Raw genomic sequence first — 24,566 nt, 5'->3', positions numbered from 1 at the left:
AGATTTAACAACTGATATTAGGATGTTAGAACAGAACAAAACATTTTCAAACATTGTCAAAAGAAAAATGATAATAATAAAAATGGGAGGTGGAGAAAGAATGCTCACTTTCTCACCTTTCAGAGTAGAGAGTCACTTATACTCTTCAATATTGTAACATTGATGAAAAAAAAACTCAGTAAGAGTGTCCTCATATTTTTATCATTTTTAAACATTAAAGGGGTCATTTAGAACTTATTAAATATCGAAACAAGAATATTTCATCTGAAATTCAGCTCTATCATTTTTACTACTGATTTTTAATTTTCTGAGCTTCAAGAAAATAAATTCAATGCTTTTTATTCAGTAGTACTCTAAGTGCTATATGTTAATTTGAACACAATTATCTCTCTGTTCCTTCTGTATATATATGCTTGAGCAAATGTATGTTGTATTGTTCTCTAATTTTAGTGATGGTTACTTTTCTTTTTTTTGAAGTGTAATTGATTTATAATATGTATTATATTAGATTCAGGTATACAACATAGTGATTCAATATTTTTATAGATTATACTCCATTTAAAGTTATTACAAAATAATGACTATATTTTCCTGTGATGTACAATATATCCTTGTTACTTATTTATTTTATTCATAATAGTTTGTATCTCTTAATCCCATACCCCTATCTTGCCCCTTCCCCTGGTGACTATTATTAGTTTGTTTTCTATATTTTCTGTTTTGTTATATATATATATATATATATTTGTTTTATTTTTTAGATTCCACATGTAAGTCATAACATAGAGTTTTTGTCTTTCTCTGTCTAACTTATTTAACTAAGCATAATAACTTCTAGACCTATCTACGTTGTTGCAAATGGCAGAATTTCATTCTTTTTATGGCTGAGTAATATTCTATTGTGTATATATATATATATATTTTTAATCTATTTGTCTGTTGATGGACACATACACTTATGTTGCCTCCATATCTTGGCTATTGTAAATAATGATGCTGTGAACATTGGGGTGAATGTATCTTTTGAATTAGTGTGTTCATTTTCTTTGGATATATACCCAGGAGTAGAATTGCTGGGTCATATGGTAATTCTATTTTTAGTTTTTTGAAGAACCTCTACACTGTTTTCCACAGTGGCTGCACCAATTTACATTCCCACTAACAGTGTACTAGGGTCCCCATTTCTCCATATCCTCTCCAACATTTGTTATCTGTAGACTCTTTGATGATAGCCATTTTGACAGGTGTGAGGTGATATCTCATTGTGTTCTGATTTACATTTCTCTGATGATTAGCAGTGTTGAGCATTTTTTCATATGTCTGTTGGCTGTCTGTAATCATCTTTGCAAAAATGTCTGTTCAAGTCTTCTGCCCATTTTTTAACTGGGTTGTTTGCTTTTTTTGTTATTGGTTGTATGAGCTGTTTATGTATTTTGGATATGAACCCCTTATGGATCATATCATCGGCAAATATTTTCTCCCATTCAGAATGCTGTCTTTTTGTTTTGTCAGTGGTTTCCTTTGCTGTGCAAAGGTTTTTAAGTTTAATTAGGTCCCATTTGTTTATTTTTGCTTTCGTTTCTTTTGCCTTAGGAGACAGATCCAAAAAAAAGTGTTGCTATGATTTATGTCAGTCTGTTCTCCCTATATTCTCTTCTAGGAGTTTTATGGTTTCAGGTTTTTCATTTAGGTCTTTAATCCACTTTGTGTTTATTTTTGTATATGATGTGAAAAAATGTTCTAATTTCATTCTTTTACTTGTAGCTGTCCATTTTCCCAGCACCACTTATTGAAGAGACTGTCTTTTTTTAATTGGATATTCTTCCCTCCTTTGTCATAAATTAATTGACCATAAGTGTGTGGGTTTATTTCTGGGCCCCATATTCTGTTTCATTGATCTATGTATCTGTTTCTGTGCCAGTACCATGCATTTTGATGACTGTAGCTTTGTAATATAGTCTGAAGTCAGGAGCTTTGCTCATTTTTCTCAAGATTGCTTTGGCAGTTCCAGGTTTTTTGTGGTTCCATATAAATTTTAGGACAGTTTATTCTAGTTCTGTGAAAAATGTTATGGTTATTTTGATAGGGATTGCATTAAATCTGTAGATTGCTTTGGGTACTATGGACATTTTAACAGTATTAATTCTTCCACTCCAAGAGCAAGGGATATCTTTTCATTTCTTTGTATCATCTTCAATTTCATTTATCAGTGTTTTATATTTTTCAGAGTATGGGTCTTTCCCCAACATGATTAAGTTTAGTCCTAAGTATTTGTTTCTTTTGATGCAATTTTAAGCAGGATTTTTTTTTTTTTGGCTTTCTCTTTCTGGTAGTTCATTACTAGTGTATGGAAAAGCAAGATTTCAGTATATTAATCTTGTATCCTGAAAGTTAGTTCATTAGTTTAAATAATTTTTTGATGGAGACTTCAGGGTTTTTATTATTTTCTTCCTTCTGTTGGCTTTGGGCTTTGCTTGTACTTCTTTTTCTAATTCCTTTAGGTAGTAGGTTAGGTTGTTTATTTGAGATTTTTCTTGTTTCTTAAAGTAAGCCTATATTTCTATAAACTTCCCTCTTAGAACTGCTTTTGTGGCATCCCATAGATTTTGGAGTGTTGTTTTCATTTTCATATGTCTTGAGGTATTTTCGGATTTCCTTTTGGATTTCTTTACTGACTCATTGATTTTTAGTAGCATGTTGTTCAGTCTCTATGTATTTGTGCTTTTCCTGTTTTCCTTCCTGTAATTGATTTCTAGTTTCACACTGTTGTGGTCAGAAAAAAATGTTTGAAATAATTTCTATCCTGTTAAATTTGTTGAGACTTGTTTTGTGGCCCAACATGTGATCTATTGTGGAGAATGTTCCATGTGCACTTGAAAAGAATGTTTATTCTGCTGTTTTTGGATGGACAGTCCTGTAGATATCTCTTTTTTTTTTTCTATGTTTTTTTCTATTTTTTTATTTTTTAATCAGTCATCAATTTTATACACATCAAGGTATACATGTCAATCCCAATCACCCAATTCAGCACACCACCATCCCCACTCCACAGCAGTTTTCCCCCCTTGTTGTCCATACATTTGTTCTCTACATCTGTATCTCAACTTCTGCCCGGCAACCCGGTTCATCTGTACCATTTTTCTAGGTTCCACATACATGCGTTAATATATGATATTTGTTTTTCTCTTTCTGACTTACTTCACTCTGCATGACAGTCTCTAGATCCATCCACGTCTCAACAAATGACTCAATTTTGTTCCTTTTTATGGCTGAGTAATATTCCATTGTATATATGCACCACTTCTTCTTTATCCATTCGTCTGTCGATGGGCATTTAGGTTGCTTCCATGACCTGGCTATTGTAAATACTGCTGCAATGAACATTCGGGTGCATGTGTCTTTTTGAATTAGGGTTTTCTCTGGGTATATGCCCAGTAGTGGGATTGCTGGATCATATGGTAATTCTATTTTTAGTTTTTTAAGGAACCTCCATATTGTTCTCCATAGTGACTGTATCAATTTACATTCCCACCAACAGTGAAAAAGGGTTCCCTTTTCTCCACACCCTCTCCAGCATTTGTTGTTTGTAGATTTTCTGATGATGCCCATTCTAACTGGTGTGAGGTGATACCTCATTGTAGTTTTGACTTGCATTTCTCTAATAATTAGTGATGTTGAGCATCTTTTCATGTGCTTCGTGGCCGTCTGTATGTCTTCTTTGGAGAAATGTCTATTTAGGTCTTCTGCCCATTTTTGGATTGGGTTGTTTGTTTCTTTAATATTGAGCTGTATGAGCTGTTTATATATTTTGGAGATTAATCCTTTGTCCGTTGATTCGTTTGCAAATATTTTCTCCCATTCTGAGGGTTGTCTTTTCGTCTTGTTTATGGTTTCCTTTGCTGTGCAAAAGCTTTGAAGTTTCATTAGGTCCCATTTGTTTATTTTTGTTTTTATTTCCATTACTCTAGGAGGTGGATCAAAAAAGATCTTGCTGTGATTTATGTCAAACAGTGTTCTTCCTATGTTTTCCTCTAAGAGTTTTATAGTGTCTGGCCTTACATTTAGGTCTCTAATCCATTTTGAGTTTATTTTTGTGTATGGTGTTAGGGAATATTCTAATTTCATTCTTTTACATGTAGCTGTCCAGTTTTCCCAGCACCACTTATTGAAGAGACTGTCTTTTCTCCATTGTATATCTTTGCCTCCTTTGTCATAGATTAGTTGACCATAGGTGCGTGGGTTTATCTCTGGGCTTTCTCTCTTGTTCCATTGATCTATGTTTCTGTTTTTGTGCCAGTACCATATTGTCTTGATTACTGTAGCTTTGTAGTATAGTCTGAAGTCAGGGAGTCTGATTCCTCCAGCTCCGTTTTTTTTCCCTCAAGACTGCTTTGGCTATTCTGGGTCTTTTGTGTTTCCATACAAATTTTAAGATGATTTGTTCTAGTTCCGTAAAAAATGCCATTGGTAATTTGATAGGGATTGCATTGAATCTGTAGATTGCTTTGGGTAGTAGAGTCATTTTCACAATATTGATTCTTCCAATCCAAGAACATGGTATATCTCTCCATCTGTTGGTATCATCTTTAATTTCTTTCATCAGTGTCTTATAGTTTTCTGCATACAGGTCTTTTGTCTCCCTAGGTAGGTTTATTCCTAGGTATTTTATTCTTTTTGTTGCAATGGTAAATGGGAGTGTTTCCATAATTTCTCTTTCAGATTTTTCATCATTAGTGTATAGGAATGCAAGAGATTTCTGTGCATTAATTTTGTATCCTGCAACTTTACCAAATTCATTGATTAGCTCTAGTAGTTTTCTGGTGGCATTTTTAGGATTCTCTATGTATAGTATCCTGTCATCTGCAAACAGTGACAGTTTTACTTCTTCTTTTCCAATTTGTATTCGTTTTATTTCTTTTTCTTCTCTGATTGCCATGGCTAGGACTTCCAAAACTATGTTGAATAGTAATGGTGAGAGTGGACATCCTTGTCTCGTTCCTGATCTTAGAGGAAATGCTTTCAGTTTTTCACCATTGAGAATGATGTTAGCTGTGGGTTTCTTGTATATGGCCTTTATTATGTTGAGGTAGGTTCCCTCTATGCCCACTTTCTGGAGAGTTTTTATCATAAATGGGTGTTGAATTTTATCAAAAGCTTTTTCTGCATCTATTGAGATGATTATATGGTTTTTATTCTTCAATTTGTTAATATGGTGTATCACATTGATTGATTTGTGTATATTGAAGAATCGTTGCATCCCTGGGATAAATCCCACTTGATCGTGGTGTATGATCCTTTTAATGTGTTGTTGGATTCTGTTTGCTAGTATTTTGTTGAGGATTTTTGCATCTATATTCATCAGTGATATTGGTCTGTAATTTTCTTTTTTTGTAGTATCTTTGTCTGGTTTTTGTACCAGGGTGATGGTGGCCTCATAGAATGAGTTTGGGAGTGTTCCTTCCTCTGCAATTTTTTGGAAGAGTTTGAGAAGGATGGGTGTTAGCTCTTCTCTAAATGTTTGATAGAATTCACCTGTGAAGCCATCTGGTCCTGGACTTTTGTTTGTTGGAAGATTTTTAATCACAGTTTCAATTTCATTGCTTGTGATTGGTCTGTTCATATTTTCTGTTTCTTCCTGGTTCAGTCTTGGAAGGTTATACTTTTGTAAGAATTTGTCCATTTCTTCCAGGTTGTCCATTTTATTGGCATAAAGTTGCTTGTAGTAGTTTCTTAGGATGCTTTGTATTTCTGCGGTGTCTGTTGTAACTTCTCCTTTATCAGTTCTGGTTTTATTGACTTGGGTCCTCTCCCTCTTTTTCTTGATGAGTCTGGCTAATGGCTTATCAATTTTGTTTATCTTCTCAAAGAACCAGCTTTTAGTTTTATTGATCTTTGCTATTGTTTTCTTTGTTTGTATTTCATTTATTTCTGCTCTGATCTTTATGATTTCTTTCCTTCTGCTAACTTTGGGTTTTGTTTGTTCTTCTTTCTCTAGTTTCTGTAGGTGTACGGTTAGATTGTTTCTTTGAGATTTTTCTTGTTTCTTTAGGTAGGCTTGTATAGCTATAAACTTCCCTCTTAGAACTGCTTTTGCTGCATCCCATAGGTTTTGGGTCGTCATGTTTTCATTGTCATTTGTCTCTAGGTATTCTTTGATTTCCTCTTTGATTTCCTCAGTGATCTCTTGGTTATTTCGTAACGTATTGTTTAGCCTCCATGTGTTTGTGTTTTTTACGTTTTTTTCCCTGTAATTCATTTCTAATCTCATAGCATTGTGGTCAGAAAAGATGCTTGATATGATTTCAATTTTCTTAAATTTACTGAGGCTTGATTTGTGACCCAAGATGTGATCTATCCTGGAAAATGTTCTGTGCGCACTTGAGAAGAAAGTGTAATCTGCTGTTTTTGGATGGAATGTCCTATAAATATCAATTAAATCTATCTGGTCTATTGTGTCATTTAAAGCTTCTGTTTCCTTATTTATTTTCATTTTGGATGATCTGTCCATTGGTGTAAGTGAGGTGTTAAAGTCCCCCACTATTATTGTGTTGCTGTCAATTTCCTCTTTTATAGCTGTTAGCAGTTGCCTTATGTATTGAGGTGCTCCTATGTTGGGTGCATATATATTTATAATTGTTATATCTTCTTCTTGGATTTATCCCTTGATCATTATGTAGTTAGTGTCCTTCCTTGTCTCTTGTAACACTCTTTATTTTAAAGTCTATTTTATCTGATATGGGTATAGCTACTCCAGCTTTCTTTTGATTTCCATTTGCATGGAATATCTTTTTCCGTCCCCTCACTTTCAGTCTGTATGTGTCCCTAGGTCTAAAGTGGGTCTCTTGTAGACAGCATATATATGGGTCTTGTTTTTGTATCCATTCAGCAAGCCTGTGTCTTTTGGTTGGAGCATTTAATCCATTCACGTTTAAGGTAATTATCGATATGTATGTTCCTATGACCATTTTCTTAATTGTTTTGGGTTTGTTTTCGTAGGCCCTTTTCTTCTCTTGTGTTTCCCACTTAGAGAAGTTCCTTTAGCCTTTGTTGTAGAGCTGGTTTGGTGGTGCTGAATTGTCTTAGCTTTTGCTTGTCTGTAAAGCTTTTGATTTGTCCATCGAATCTGAATGAGATCCTTGCCAGGCATAGTAATCTTGGTTGTAGGTTCTTCCCTTTTATCACTTTAAGTATATCATGCCACTCCCTTCTGGCTTGTAGAGTTTCTGCTGAGAAATCAGCTGTTAACCTTATGGGAGTTCCCTTGTATGTTATTTATCGTTTTTCCCTTGCTGCTTTCAATAATTTTTCTTTGCCTTTAATTTTTGCCAATTTGATTACTATGTGTCTCGGCATGTTTCTCCTTGGGTTTATCCTGCCTGGGACTCTCTGTGCTCCCTGGACTTGGGTGGCTATTTCCTTTCCCATGTTAGGGAAGTTTTCGACTATAATCTCTTCAAATATTTTCTCTGGTCCTTTCTCTGTCTCTTCTCCTTCTGAGACCCCTATAATGCGAATGTTGTTGCGTTTAATGTTGTCCCAGAGGTCTCTTAGGCTGTCTTCATTTCTTTTCATTCTTTTTTCTTTAGTCTGTTCCGCAGCAGTGAGTTCCACCATTCTGTCTTCTGGGTCACTTATCCATTCTTCTGCCTCAGTTATTCTGCTATTGATTCCGTCTAGTGTAGTTTTCATTTCTGTTATTGTATTGGTCTTCTCTGTTTGTTTGTAGTTTAATTCTTCTAGGTCTTTGTTAATCATTTCTTGCATCTTCTCAATCTTTGCCTCCATTCTTATTCTGAGGTCCTGGATCATCTTCACTATCATTATTCTGAATTCTTTTTTGGAAGGTTGCCTATCTCCACTTCATTTAGTTGTTTTTCTGGGTTTTTTTCTTGTTCCTTCATCTGGTATATAGCCCTCTGCCTTTTCATCTTGTCTATCTTTCTGTGAATGTGGTTTTTGGTCCACAGGCTGCAGGATTGTAGTTTTTTTTGCTTCTGCTGTCTGCCCTCTGGTGGTTGAGGCTATCTAAGAGGCTTGATGGGAGGCTCTCCTGTAGATATCTCTTAAGTCCAACTGTTCTAACATGTCATTTAAGACCACTGTTTCCTTATCCATTTTCTGTTTGGATAATCTGTCCATTGATGTAAGAGGGGTGTTAGAGTTCCCTGCTATTATTGTATTATTGTCAATTTCTCCCTATATGTGTGTTAATATTTGCTTTATATATTTAGGTGCTTCTTTATTAAGTGCATGTGTTTTAACAAGTGTTATATCCTCTTCTCATTTTTATCCCTTTATCATTATGTAATGCCCTTCTTTGTCATTCATTATAGACTTTGTTTTAAAGTCTATTTTCTCTGATATGAGTATTACTACTCCGTTTTCATTTTGTTTCCATTTGCATAAAATATCTTTTTCCATCCCCTTGTTAATATTCTCACTGTGTTCATCTATTATTTTCCCAAATTTGGTTAGCATTCTTATTGCTAAAGCTTTGAACTTTTTATCGGGTAAATTGTTTATTTGTTTCATTAGTTTTTTTAGGGGTTTTCTCTTGTTCTTTGATTGAAACAAATTCCTCTTCTCATTTTGCTTAAATTTCTCTGTATCTATAAAATTAGTTGAAGTAGTTACCTATAACAGTGTTGAGGGGTGTCCTTGTGTTGGAGCATCCCTATACAGTCTGTGTGTTCCCAGTGGCTTTGGTGGGTAAGCTGGATCTAACATGAGCAAAAGCCACATCTTTCCCCAGGGTGTTCTGGCAGTTATCACCATGGTAGGAAGTGAAACTTGAGGTTGATGGGCTAAGGCCAGAGCCAGGTGTCAGTTGGGATTTCTCCTCTGCTCAGTGACCATCATTGCCCTATCAAGGGCAGGGTTGGGCCCCACACTGCTGGAACAGAAGCTCTGGGGGTCAGGCCTGAGGTGGCTCCATTCCATTTAAGTGTGTACTCTCCCCTGCTCCCAGCACTGGCACGCTTGCTGGAGTAAGAGGCATTGGTGCAGGTGTTCAGTGGGTTGGGGTGTGGGCCATGGTGGTCCTGCTGCAGTCTGAGACTCAGGTTACTTCTGATGTGCTGCTTGTGTACGGTCCAGTAATGTCTGCCTCCACCCTGCTCAGATGCCTCATCGGGTCTGATCTGCTTTTGTGTCTCACAGCTGAGTTCTTCCCTCAGCCAAGGCACCCCTCTCTCCAGTGTGGAGCTGTGTCATGAAGCAAGCAGGGCTAGAGCAGTCTGTCAGCTCAGGCTGGGACATAGACTGGGGAGATCACGGGAAACTGGCTAGTGACCTGTGGAGTTTCAATCTGCCCTGTTTCAGAAGTAAGCAGTAGTGTGCGTGCTCCTCATGAGTGGAGTTCAGGCTTCTCTCAGTCCTTCTGTGAGTACCACCAGCCCTCTAAACAGCCAAGGAGATTTGTCTTCCCAGTGTTGGACCCCAGGCCTGGGGTGCCCAATATGTAGCTCAAACCACTCATTCTCCAGGGAGGATCTCTGCCCATGCAATCTCCCTCCTTCTGTATGTGTGTTTTTTTTTCTAGTATTTATAATAAGCATTATATTTTTAAGAGAAAAAAAATTTATTATTAAAAAAAAAGGAAGAAATTGAGTCTCAAAGAAGTGAAATAACTTGTTAAGGTCACTTAAAAATTTACTCTGAGTACTTTTTGGGTGAAGCTTTAAAATAATTGGTGTAATATTTCAGTTTTTTTTTTTTTGGACACAGTATTCCTCTGGATCACCAGTATGTGGCAAATATTTAAAGTTGCAGTTTTTCTATTTATTTTTAAAAAGATGGATGGAATATTGAATGGATTACTTTTCTTTTTTGTACGTCTCACAATGAGCAAATAAGTATAATTGACAATTTTAGACCATTTTACCTTAGATTTGATACAAAGATAGAAGATTATAGCCCAAAATTCTTTAACACACAGACACACACAGACAGACAGTAAATGAGAGAGAGAGAGAGAGAGAGAGAGAGAAAGAGGGAGAGGGGGAGAGGAGGGGAGGGGAGGGGAGGGAAGGGAAGAAGAGAGGAGAGGAAAGTGGAGGGTAGAATGAGGGGAGAGGATGGGGAAGAAAGAAGGAGGAGCGGAAGTAAAAATTGAGGATAGGTTAAGGGCTTTGGTTATTTATCTGTACTATCTGTTCTTTCTTCTCCATTGTACTCAATTTGAATTCTCTCTGCAGATATCTATGTAATATATGTGTGTTTGTGTACATATATATGCATATAATTTAAATTTTAAATCTGGATTTTTATCCCACATAAATGTTCACAGTCTATAAAAGGTTATAGAAACTGGAAGGCAGTCCATATATTTTAAACTAGTCTATTTTAGAGTACCTTTAAATTATATTCAACATAGCAGTTTTATTAAATTCCTTGATTTAAAGTATTACTGAATTATCCTGTAATCTACAATTCTCAGGTGAATAGACAAAAGTCCCATCAAGCTAAGGAGATGGGCATCTAATTCCACAGAACGAAATGTGCTTTTAATAAACTGTGACAAAACAGTCAAGAGAAAGAAAAAGGTTTAGGAGGCAAAAGATCCAAGTCTCAGACTAATGAAAACATTCAATCCACATGTCACAAGTAAATAAGAGGAAAGAATATGGTGAGTCGGCACAGACCTTCAAGAATACATTTTCTCTACACCGTAGCAAACTTAACCTAGAAGAGCAATGGATCCCTAATAAACGTTTTCTTACAAAGAAGTACAATAAAATGGTTAAAAGACTAAACTTTCAATGCAACAGCACAATGAAGCCAACATAGCTAAAGGAATATACTTCACACAATACAAATATAATGCTTATTGAATGATAGTTCATATCTGTGCATGTATAGGTGCATATACACAGCATTGAGATGGCTTGGTTGTAAGCTGCTTCCATTTTCTAAATTCTGTTGGTATTTGAAACTTAAATTGCAAATTAAGGATTCTGATTGTAAGTAACTTATATCCATTATAGAAAACTAAAATTGCCAAAATTAGAATTAAAGACAAAAATGATTCACATACTTAAAATAGTCTGTTAACATTTTTGTGCATTTACTTTGTATTACTTTTTATTTTGCTAGAATTTTATTTGCAGAATTGAGATATTACTTTTATCTAATTTTATATCCTTCTCTTTTCACTAAATTGAACATAGAAGTTTCCAATCACATTTAAGAAAATACCTTAATTTTAAATGACTGCTTGATATTTTAATAGGTCCATATACCTCAATACCTAAATATTCCTATTCATGGACATTTAAGACATTTTTTTTTGCTTCTAAATAATGCTGTATTAAATATCTTTGTCTATGCAGTTTCTGTATTTCCTTGGTATAACTTCTATTAATGTAATTTTCAATTCCAAGGGTAAGAACATTTTGAAATCTCTTTGCCTTATATTACCAATTGCTTTCCAAAGCTTTGCACCAATTTATACAGCATTGCATGGGGGTGAGCTCTTACCCTAATGATTGAGCTAACATTGATTATGATTTTCAATTTTTTATAATTTGTTCTATTTTTAAAAAATCCCTCTTTATTCAATTTTTCTTTATTCTTGACTATATTGATATTGACAATTTTATATGTATAAAATATTTTTGCATTTTGTTAACTCTTTATTTTCTTTCTTATTTTCTTTTGATGTTTTACTCTTTTTGTTATCCGCTGTGCTTTTTATATAGGAAGGCTCAAGACTTTTGTCACTCATATTTTTACTTTTCTACTTCTTTATTACTATTTTTTCCTTGGATGGTAATTATATTATTCCAATCATGCAAATATTTGTTATTTTTTGTTATCTACATTCTTGTTCAGCTGTTAAAAACTGAAAGTGCTCTATTCAAATTTGCATCTACAGGTGTTTTTCTATTTCTCTTAGCATTAATAATAATGCTGCTGCTGATGGCTAGCTTATATGTAGTGCTTTCTGTGTGTTTGGTACTGTTTGAAGTGCTTGTTATATTATATAATTCGATCCTCACAAAAACCCAAGAGGAAGGTCATGTTATTAAGTCCACTTTTTAGATGAGGAAATGGAGGCACAGAGAATTTAAATAACTTGCTCATCAAAATCCAAACCCAGGCAATCCGGCCCCAGAATCCATTTTTGCTTATGGCACTTTGATAGTATTCCATTCAGTACCCAGATGTTCATGATTAGCCCATCTTCATTGTGGATGAGATCTTTAATCAATTTAAGCTTATTCTCTATATTACCTTTGAAACCAGTTTACAGTGAATGAATGGGCTAAACTCTGTGAAGTACAAATAAAAATGGATTCATTTTCTCTAATCACTGACTTCAGCCATCCTATGTTGAACTTCCTTTTACTGATGACACTTAATGGTATTTTTATCTCAAGCAGATCCCATAGCAGTCCCAGAAAGATGCTTTCTGATCCGTGATATTAAAAGCCCATCCATTGCACAGATTACTTATATGGTAGAGGAGTTCTAGCTCAAACTACTCCAAATCTCCCTCCTTTCTGTCCTGTCAGTACATCCCATCGTCTCTTGCTTCTGAGCTCCTTAGTCCAGCAGGTGGCCTTCTTCAGGGGCACCTTCAAGACAGCTCAGTCTGTGCTACCTTCTGTGGTGTCCATTGGACCTGCTGGAAACTCATACATTCTCTCATCTGCCAGGAGGTTGACATGCAGGCTGCTCTATTGCATCTCTCTACTTTGCTCTTTTTATCCAATTTTCTTTCAATCAAATAGGCTTTGGGGTAGAGGTGGGGCTCTGACAGCTGAGCCAATCCACTGAGTAAGTAGGTATCCAACTGGAGAATGAGATGCCTGTTTGACTACACATTCCTAGTTCCTAGGAGTGATTCTCTCAGGATCCCTTATTTGATTTCAGGAGATGAGGGTTTTCTCTCTTTCTCTCTCCCTCATTTTGTCTCTATCTCTGTCTCTTTCTTTTTCTCTCTCACTCTCCTTCATTTACTTCCTCTCTGGCTTTTGTTTATACAGACTGACGGGGCTGAGGAGTAGATTGGTTGAGATGATAGTTGAGGGCAGGAAATCCGTTTCACTCCCTCTCATAAGCCCTGGAAACAATGCCTGGCTGCTGCTCTTTACCTTGCTCTTTCTAGAATGTAGTGTATGTATTATCTTTTTGTTTTATCTTTGGATCCTGTCAGTTTGGGGTTAACCAGAGAAGTCTTGTTACACATTTACACGTTCTATTTTTTTTTTTTTTTGCCAGCCCAGATGACTTTTTATTTTAATAGTTCATAGTTCTCAATTTTTTATTTTTATTTATTTATTTATCTTTGGCTGTATTGGGTCTTCGTTGCTGCGCAGGCTTTTCGTTGTGACTACCGGGGGCCACTCTTCGTTGCGGTGCGCAGGCTTCTTATTGTGGTGGCTTCTCTTGTTGTGGAGCACGGGCTCTAGAGTGCAGGCTCAGTAGTTGTGGCTCACAGGCTTAGTTGTTCCGTGGCATGTGGGATCTTCCCGGACCAGGGCTTTAACCTGTGTCCCTTGCATTGGTAAGTGGATTCTTAACCACTGCTCCACCAGGGAAGCCAGGCCCTGATGACTTTTGGTTAGTGTGCTTCATTGGTGTTTGCCTAGATCTTACTCTACTTTTTAAAGGTATGTTTCTTATACGCAACATAAATTCTATTTTGTAAGTCAGCTGAAACACTTTGTCTTTTTATGGGTCAGCAAGGTGAATGATGTGCCCAAGGTCACACCATTAGTGAGAAGAGACATTGGAATTCAATCCCAGGCGTGCCTGCCTATGAAGACCATGCCCCAATCACTACATTTCTTATTTTTTTTTGAGTAATGTGGAAAATATTATCTTGATCTAAATTTTACGATTATTGTAATGTTTTTCAAACATTCAGACTTGAAGCTTTAACTGTCTAATTCAAGGAGAGTGCCATAAGTTTTAATCAGATGAGAAAACGAATACACTTTATTTCCTGCTATTTCTGCTTACATAGTTCCCAATCTTTTATTTATTTATTTATTTATTTATTTATTTATTTATTTATTTATTTATTTATTTATTTATTGGCTGTGTTAGGTCTTCGTTGCTGTGCATGGGCTTTCTCTAGTTGAGGTGAGCGGGGCTACTCTTCGTTGCAGTGCGCAGGCTTCTCATTGTGGTGGCTTCTCTTGTCGCGGAGCACCGGCTCTAGGCACGTGGGCTTCAGTAGTTGTGGCACATGGGCTCTAGAGCTCAGGCTCAGTAGTTGTGGCACATGGGCTTAGTTGCTCCGTGGCATGTGGGATCTTCCCGGACCAGATATCAAACCCGAGTCCCCTGCATTGGCAGGTGGATTCTTAACCACTACACCACCAGGGAAGTCCCCCCAATCTTTCTTGATCTTTGATTTTCAAATTGGTTTAGTGATTAAACTCATGAGTATTGGAGTCAAAGAGGCCTGGGTTTAAATCTCAGATCTGACACAGTTTCATCTATAAAATGAGGATTAAAGAGCTAACACAGTAAAGTGAAAATTATACCAGGAGTCTTGTATTAATCAACTGATGGAATTTAAACACATTTGTCAATGCCTAGAAAACTGGTGACACAAGCCCAATGAAAGTCTGTTTGCATTTTTAAGGTGAAGATGCTTCTGGGAAAGAACTTGATCTGCAGTGCAGGGGTATAGCCTTACCTGAAATTTATAATTAGTGAGTAAGTCTAGTAAAATTTTAATTATATGCATGGGGTATATTGTTTAGCTGTTTAGGGAATAGCTGAATTTGACCCAAAATAAGGCCTAATGATCATGATTTTGAACATAGCTTGGGGCTCTTATTCAAATCTGTTTTTAGTTCAGTCTCCAGAGAATATTTGATCCTAGAGAAATGGAGTGAATTTAAGTAAAATCTGAGGAGCTGTTTTGGAAAACTGAATTTTGGAGCACAAATAACACTGCTTTTTTTTTTTTTTTAAACATTTTTTTTAAATTAATTTATTAATTTATTTATTTATTATTTATGGCTGTGTTGGGTCTTCGTTTCTGTGCGAGGGCTTTCTCTAGTTGCGGCAAGTGGGGGCCACTCTTCATCGCGGTGCGCGGACCTCTCACTATCGCGGCCTCTTGTTGCGGAGCACAGGCTCCAGACGCGCAGGCTCAGTAGTTGTGGCTCATGGGCCTAGTTGCTCCGCGGCATGTGGGATCTTCCCAGACCAGGGCTCGAACCCGTGTCCTCTGCATCGGCAGGCAGACTCTCAACCACTGCGCCACCAGGGAAGCCCAACACTGCTTTTGAGCTCTTTAAAAATATATATGTATGATGATGCAAAGGAAGAGAATGGCTTTTTCCCTTCTCTCTCTGCCCCATTTTGCCACAGGTACCAGTGTTTGGCGGAGCTCCCCCTGAATAGCAGCTTTTCCAGCGTGGAGCCGATTTGACCCGTGGGTGCTCAGTGCATCAACCAGAGCCAGAGTGAGGAGTGAGGAAGGAATGGTGGAGCCTCAAAGAGCAGTAGGTTAGGGGAATAGTTGCAAGTATTCCTACTGGCTGCCAGGTGCCCTTTAGCCAAGTGCAGCAATAGTGGCACCTACTTGCTCCAAAACTACCAGTGTAGAGTTGCTGGTGCCATTCAGAGTAATGGTAAAGCAGCAGTAAACAAGTTTATGAGCACAAACTCCTGATTTACCCCCTCAAATCTGCCCCAGGCACAATAGTCTACACTTCAGTAAATGGCAATTCTATCCTCCCAGGTATTTGAGCCAAAAACTTCTGCATCCTTGACTTTTCCTTTTTTTTCCTCATCCTACATTCAAGCCATAAAGAAATCCCACTGACTCAACTTTGAAATATAACCAGAATCCAAACATTCTCACCCCCGCCACTGCTACTCCCCTGGTGCTGGCCCCTACCATCTCTCACCTGGATTATCACTATAGTCACTTCACTGATCTCTCTGCTTTACCTTTGTCCTCAGTAATGTATATCTGACACAGCAGCCAGAATGAGCCTTTTATTTTATTATTTTTATTGAGATATAATTGACATATAGCACTTTGTAAGTTTAACGTGTATCATGTGATGATTTGATACTTTTATATATTGCAATGTAATTACTACAGTAATTACAGTAATTACTACAGTAGCATTAGCTAACACCTGTATCAAGTCACATAATTATCATTTCCTTTTGGAAATGGGGACAATTAAGATCTAGTCTCAGCAATTTTGAAGTTTATAGTACAGTATTGTTGTTAATAATCACTATTCTGTACATTAGATCTCCAAGACTTATTTATGAACTGGTTGCAAGTTTGTATTCTTATACAACAACTCCCCCCATTACACTCCCCCACCCCCAGCCCCTGATAACCACCAATATAGTCTCTAATTTTACGAGTTCAGCTTTTTTATATTCTACATGTAAGTTATATCCTACAGTATTTGTCTTTCTGTGTCTGACTTACCTCATTTAGCGTAATGCTCTCAAGGTCCATCCACGCTGTTGCAAGTGGTAAGATTTCCTTTTTTCTCATGGCTAAATTGTACACACACACACACACACACACATATATATATATATATATATATTATACATATATATATGGTATATTTGTCACATCTTCTTTATCCATTTATCCATCAACAGGCACTTAGGTTGTTTCCCTATCTTGACTATTGTGAATAAAGCTTCAATAAACATGGAATGCATATATCTCTTCAATATTCTATTTTTACTTCCTTTGGATATAACCCAGAAGTGGAATTGCTGAATCATATGGTAGTTCTATTTTTAATTTTTTGAGGAAACTCCTTACTGTTTTTCATAGTGGCTGCACCAATTTGCATTCCCACCAGCAAGGTACAAGGGTTCCCTTTTCTCTATATCTTTGCCAACATTTGTTATCTCTTGTCTTCTTGACGATAAACATTTTGAACCTTTTAAAGGAAAATCAGCTCATATCCCTCCTCTATCCAAAACCCTGCAAATCATTCCCAATCTCACTCAGAGTGAAATTTAAATCCTTGTAATGGGTCATAAGACATTATATGATCTGCCTTCTCTCCATAATCTCCCTGGTGATGATTATATTAAAGTATAATATAAAATATGTCACTTGTAATAGTTAATATATTACAATGGATAACATGTAAGATATACCTCATAGGGTTGTTGAGAGTATTATATAAATTAATACATGTAAAATGCTTAGAAGAGTGTCTGGCACGTGGTAAGTGCTCAATAAACTTAATTTATACTTTTTATTGTACCTTTATTATTAACCACGAAGGTAGAATCATGGAAATGAACAGATCCCCAATTCAGGGATTAAGGAATTACAGCTCATGAAGATGGAGAGTCTTGCCTAGAGCCACTGCTAAGATGTGGTAGAGCAGGGATCCTATCTCACATCTCTTGACTGACTCAGAATGCCCAATCTTGTCCCCCCAAAAGTAATTACTAATATCCAGTATGATCCACCTTGCAAAATGGTTTCCTGAATTCATCTTTTATTTCACATTTTCAGTTAAACTTTCCAGAATAAAGGGTGTTGAGAAAAGTTCCAAATTGTATTTACCCAATATTTCTTACAGTTAGGTACATAAGATCACATATTTGTAAGTAAATGTCTTCTATGTCTCCTAAATATTCTTCCATGTGTCCTAAATATTCAACTCTTTCAACATTCGGTAATTGTAATTTGTGATTCTCTAAGATTATAAATCCAGGGCCAAGAAAATAAATACAGTGCACTGTTGATGAGTATTAATGCATCTTTATTTGCATTGATCTGTCAATATTGTTTTAAATATACTGACCAATAACCTCAGCTCTCTTATAACTTGAAATCAAAGTTTCCTGTAATTTGTCTTTTTTTCTTTCTCTTTGTTTCCCCGTGAGTTGTTTGTAGGTCTTTTTGAGTTTGTGATCCACATTTATTTATATTACAACAGTTTTTTTAATCACAGCTAACTCCCAGACTTGACATTAAAAATTGCATCTCACAAAAACATAGTCATTTCTTTCACAGGGTGACATTCATATGAGTGAAAATACTAATTCAGGTCAAGACCTGTGTTCAAACTAATAAGAAAAAGATTCATATACTTTTTTGCTGAAACTGTTTCTCAACTGCTAGAAATTAGAACAAAACACCAGTAGCAAATGGAACCAAAATGATCAATGCAACATAAGCAATACTTAGGAGAAAGTCTATTTAGAAAGTCCTTTCCACTCATCTATATACCTTTGAGTGTGCTAGAATATTATACAGGCATTTGCATTAACTTAAAAACATTGGTGTGCTGGTAAGCCAGCATTGCAACACCCTTTTTCTCTTTAGTTTTAAATTTGTTGTATTCAGTGACCTGGCTGTCAGGGTTAATGATCATGTGAGTTAAGGTGAATGACTATTTTTCAAGCAATGAAGATTTGCATTTTTTTCACTCAGAGCATCTCAGATGAGCATAAATATTAAACCATAAAGACCTTTGCTGGCTGCTGGTGATTGCTGGTGCAGAGGCACAGTGATGCAGCTCGGATAACAAGAAGAAAAAGTACAGGTTGTTGCCTTTTTCCTCCAGTGATCCTCCACGCCACCAGTCGTAGGAACAGCCTCAGCTTCCAAAGCATTAGAATATTATTATACTTTCATTTGTTTGCTTAAGTTCAGACAGTGCTTTCTTTCCATTCTGCCTAAAGAGCAGAGAAGAATTTTCACCTCCAGAATCTTAAATTGTAGAGAGAGGATTTTGCTTAAGATTTTGTCTCATGTCTCAGACTCTGAATGGGCATGGGAGATTTGACAATTTTGAGTTATTAGAAACATTTTCCAGCAAGAACCATTTGACAGATATAACATTGTAAGTCCAAAGTAGCAGATTTTTAGTGTTTCTTTTTGTTAAAAATTTATTCATTTGTGTAAAACTAAAGTTAAATTTCTTCTTCAGATGCCTATGTTCCACCAGCTTTTACCCTAAAACATTACATATCACTTTTCTCTATTATCTTCTCCACCCCATTCTGAAGCATCCCACAATCTCTATCTACCATTGCCGTTAACTTTTCTTTCCATGGTCAAACTCCTAAAGAATGGTGTAGTTATCATATATCATTATTTAGTATCAATTATTTCTCAGACTTTCTATGTTTTGGTCTCTATCTCTTTCAGTACCCAAATTTTTCATTTTCTGTGGTTTTTAATATGTTCCTAACTGCCAAAGGGATAAAAAATCTCCAACCTCAAATTTTGAAGGTTAAAAATTTATGCCATCTCCATTAGCAGAGCTGAGTAGACAAATGATCTCTGTGGAAGATTCCAGCGTTTTGATTTTATGGTTTCATATAATAAGTTCCTTGAAGTTTTCTGAAGTATGTGCCCATTTGACTATAGTGATTAAAATCAGTTTACATTTATCACTTGGGAATTGATGTGACACTAGGAAGGAGGCAATGGTAAGCAAAAAATCTGCTGCTCCACCAATTTCATTTTGAAACAGTGTGACAGCTACTTTCCCAGGGACTTTCAGGTACTTGTGGGGTGGAGTATGCCTTAAGTATGTGATAGATTGATATTGGAAAGGGCTTTGTAAATTTAGAAGTAAAAATTATAGCCAAACTAATTTGTAAATGTAGTTTTGCATAAGTAGGGAGTTTTGTGAAATTACACATAGATCTATTCTGGAGGATAATGTTATAAGGCTGTGCTATACACTTTTTTTCTGCTTACCAATCATCCTTAGGGCAGATTTTCTTTCTTTTATCATATGATTAGAAAAGTAGTCCTTGAAGTTTTTGTTAAAGTTAAAGTAGATATATTTATAAATATAATATTATGTGATATCAAGAACTCAGAATTCTAAACAACTGATTCTATTCTTTGGCTATCACTCACCATGCTCAGGATTCTTGATGGACAAAAATAGGCTAGGGCACACATTTTATTACTGTTAAGCTTCAGACTCAATCTTAGGCAGGGCCATTGGGAGGGATCAATTTAAGCAACATGGGGAAATATTTTATTCTTTTCCCCCTGATTTCGTGTCTAACCCTGCAATTTAACATTCCAATAGTGATGAAAAAATATGTTTAGGATATGACAGTCAGCAAGTAGAGGAGTTCAAAAACAGCGCTAGATGAAGACAGAGATGGTGAACCCTATTCACTGAAGACCAGGCCCTAAACACAGTCTTCTTTCTATAGCCTTGTTAAGGAAGAACATCCAAAGAGAATGCCTGCCATGTAGAATCTGACTTTCACTTGGTGCCATCAAAATCCCCCCACCCTGCCCCTTGGAATTGTGATCCAATAAAATATCAACAAATACAACCCATTTCTCACATATCTCCCCTTCTATGTGAGCAAATTTGAGGTGGGAGTTAACAAAAGCTATCCCTGAAAGCTGTCTGAAAGCTATCTTTACCCCCTTTGCTCTGTAACCAGACTGAGGAAATTTACAGACAGAAAAGATGAATTGGAGGACAAAGTGCTTAGCTTCTATTAAAAATCTTTGTTTTGATTGTCTTTTCAGAAATGTTTAGAAACATTTTAGAAAGTGCCTTTCTTCTATCAGCACATGAATGATAGGTGAAATCTGTGTCCTACCAGTCTCATTGAATAACAGAGACTCTAGGAATAACAAAAAAGAATTGATACAAATAAAGGCAAGCAAACAATCAGAAAAACAAAAAGTGAATTAAAAATATCTTGTTTAAGCTAATGAGTTATATCAAATAAGGAAGATAAAGTTCGTTTTATTTTTATCTTGGGTAGAAATCAATGAATTTAGCTCTTAAAACAAATTTCTCAGAATTAAAGCATCCTGTAGGAACCTTGGGATTTGACCTTTAGAACTAATGTTCAGCATTTGATTAAAGCAATTTCTCATGGTAGGATGGTTTTCACTGTTTTAAATGTGAGGATGAAATTCTTGTAGCCAAAGTTCTGAAGTCTTCCTTAATTCTGTAAAATAAATTCCTGAATGTGAACTTCTGGATCAAAAAATATATATATATCCTTTCAGAGCCTGCTTACCATGTCTCAGGGCCAGGACTGATGTTTTTCATTCTCTTACTTTTCTATTGGCAACGCCCCCCCCCTTTTTGTTTTTTTTACAATGGAGTGCTATGTAGCTATGAAAAAGATAATATAGGACTAGAAACAAACAAACAAACAAACAATCTTGATAATATTGCCCCTGAGTTTTCTCTTTCCTGGTTGAAAACTGTAGTCTTTTTTAGTCTGCCTTTGTGAGGAAGCAGTTCCATTCTCATAGTCATTTATGATCCTCTTCGTGGTTCTGCTAAATCTGTCCCAATTCTGTGAGCAAATTAAATGAGTGAATCTTGACCCCATTAATGGTGATAAGTAAACTACTGGTCCCACTATCTCAACCACATTTGTTTGTCTTGATGAAGGGGCCATATTCTTCAGAAGCCTCAAACAACTTCTGAAGTATAAAGAAAAATCCCAAACATTGGCTTACAGAAGGGTAAAGAAGTTAACCCAGAACAGATAATGTTATGATTAGTGAAATTTCAATCCTGATTTTGTTTCCTTTGTCTCAAAATATGTTAAATTATTAGTTAAACCAGAAACTTAAGATACTTTCTAACATTTTAGAAACTGGAATTAAATAATTCAATTAATTAAAAAAAAAACTAATGTTCAGGATAGATTTTGGGAGATAATTACCAATGACATGATTTCATTAAGAGAATTGGAAGAAGCTTGGTTTCCCAATAATATTGGAATGGTTTCTTTTTCTTCAGTTAATAACCTTATGCAATTGCTTTGTAACCTTATTTACACTATGTTCATTTTAGGCTAGAATCAGTAACTCTTCTTTTTCTAACCCATCTGAAAAAAATGAAGCTGAATTTATTCATAATGAATTAGCTTAAGACCATTTTACACTGTCCTGGCTGTTCTGACTGGTGGCTTTAATCATAGTATGCTGCTTTACTTAATACCTTAGGTATGTTCTTTTTTCTGGAATGGACTGAAATTCCAAAGTGCTCTATTTTTATAGAGGTCGATTCTCTATTGCATCAAAACTACAATCCTATTCATTTTGTGCTTATTCTTCTGCTATAATACCAGTTTTCTAGAAATTTCAAATCTGGATGCTGTTGGTAGAAAATCCAGTGAAGGACATGCAATTTACTCCTCTTGGGATTCTAAACGCTCTTGTCAAGCCAGAGCACCAGGAGATGCATCCATATGCTTTGCAATCTTAGCTCATCATAGCATAGAATTTACCAAATTGCATTTTATCATTATACCACTGGCCTTTAGGGAAACATCGAAGGCAAGCTATGGCTCAGTGTGTGTGTTTACCAGGCTCTACTTCCTTTTCTTCCTGGAACACAGCTGGACTATCTTTCCCAGCTTTCCTTTCAGTAAGGTGGGTCAACTTGGTTCTGGCCAATAGAATGTAGGCAGAAGTGATCATACTTGGTCCAGTTTTCACACCCTTTTTCTCTCCTATCTGCCAGCCAGATGTAGAAGATTCCATGCAAACCCTAGGGATGCTGGAATAGGTAGACAGAAGTAGTTGAGGCCTTGAATGATTGTGTGGAACAAAATTCCCACCACTCCCATAATCCTTTTTAGACAGTGATTTAAGTGAGAAATAAAGTGGAAAAAGGAAAAAGAAGAGAAAGTCATGAATAAGAGCAGTTTGCAAAGTAAGAGCCAAGGGTCCTGTAATGTGAGTTCGAGAGCTGAATAAAAGAAACATGATTTGAAGTAGCTTGTCACTTAAAAACACATATAAACCACTGAGTATAATATCCTCCATGTCCATCCATGTTGTCTCAAATGGCAAGAGGATTAAGAGGTATAAACTACAAGGTATAAAATAAATAAGATATAAGGATATAATGTACAGCACAGGGAATGTAGTCAATATTTTATAATAACTTTATATGGAGTATAATCTATAAAAAATATTGAATCACTGTGTTATACACCTGAAACTAATATAATATCGTATGTCAACTACACTGCAACTTTTAAAAAACCCATGAGTAAATTAGGAGTGAAGAAGAAAAGAAATAATTCAAATAAGATATATTTTGAATGGTTAGTTTTGAAGGAAGAGACAGAGGGTGAGAGAGATGATGGAATGAGGGTGATATTTCTAAAGCTTGGGTTTAAAACCAGCTACAGTCTGTTAGGAAGGAAGGTATCAGGGGGGAAATGGGCTGTATTAGAGTGACTGGTTAGGTTTTGCTGTGTAGAATTCAGCATGTAGCCATCTTGGGTGACAGAGTTAGAGCTGTATAAAGAGGGTGGCCAAATAATTTATTATCCAAACTGGTAACTTTTGAGAGAAAAAAATCTTACTACTTAATTATCCTGGGAAAATAGGCATAAAACTGTCCCAGACAAGCAAACAAAACTGGTGAATTAGTCAGGGTTCTCCAGAGATACAAAAACAATTATATACATATGCACATATATATATATATATTCAAAAATCCACAAATAGCAAAATTAAAACCAGGAAATCACTAAATAGTATGTAGTAAGAGTTTACTGTGCATGTAAGAATAGTTTGAGAAGTGGGAGCTTTCAAATTGAAAACTGATATGAAGGTAAGGGGCATGGTGTTACAGGATGGCTTACAAAGTGAAAATGAGGAAGTTGTTTATGATAATTGGTTATTACAATGGGGGTTTGCAGATGGTAGGGGATTGGTTAAAAGTGATTATCTCATACCATTTTTTTAGGAAGATGACTTAAGTTTCTCTTATTATTATCAGAGGCATTTACAACAAATAACCAAAGTTAAGTTTCACTTGTTTTGCAGAATAAGCTAAATTAAATATCACTTATGTGGTTAAAATGGTTTTGTCTGCTCAGGGAATTTTCAAGTCCGGTCTCCATTTTGTATGTAATTTTAACAATATATATTCATATATATCCATATACATATGGAGAGATTCATAGAGAGAGAGAGAGAGATTTATTTTAAGGAATTAGCTCACATGATTGTGGAGGCTGACAAGTTCAAAATCTGCAGGGTAGGCCAAAAGGCTGGAGACTCAGTGAAGAATCAGTGTTGCAGTTCAAGTTCAAAGGCAGTCTGCTGCCAGAATTACCTCTTCTGAGGGGAGCAGTCTTTCTCTATTAAGACCTTCAACTGATTGGATGAGGCCCACCCACATTATGGAGGGTAATCTCCTTTACTCAAAGTCTACAAATTGAAATGTTAATTTCATCTAAAAAATACCTTCTAAGCAACATCCAGTTGTGTTTCACCAAATTTCTGGGTACTGTGACCTAGCCAAGTTGGCATATAAGATTAACATTGCACTTGGTTTTATGGTCAATCAACACAGAAAAGCTGTACCTAACCGGCAGCCCTTTGACAGAATTTGTCCTGAAAGCATGATGTATTTGGCTCCGGGTCTCAAAAGTTTTTCAGTCAGCATTTTAAATTGGGAAATTCCACAGGCAGACAAAATATATTCACATTTCCAGCTTTTCTTAAACATTGGTACACCTTCCTCCACTAGGTCCTCATTGCCTCACAGCAACAAATGTCTAGAAGTCAGGAGCATCTACCTCCTTACGATGGGGTATGCCTTCCCTCCTTCTCC

Source organism: Eschrichtius robustus, chromosome 4, assembly GCF_028021215.1.
Source record: "Eschrichtius robustus isolate mEscRob2 chromosome 4, mEscRob2.pri, whole genome shotgun sequence".
NCBI classification, from domain to species: Eukaryota; Metazoa; Chordata; class Mammalia; order Artiodactyla; family Eschrichtiidae; genus Eschrichtius; species Eschrichtius robustus.
This window is presented reverse-complemented; position numbering follows the sequence as displayed.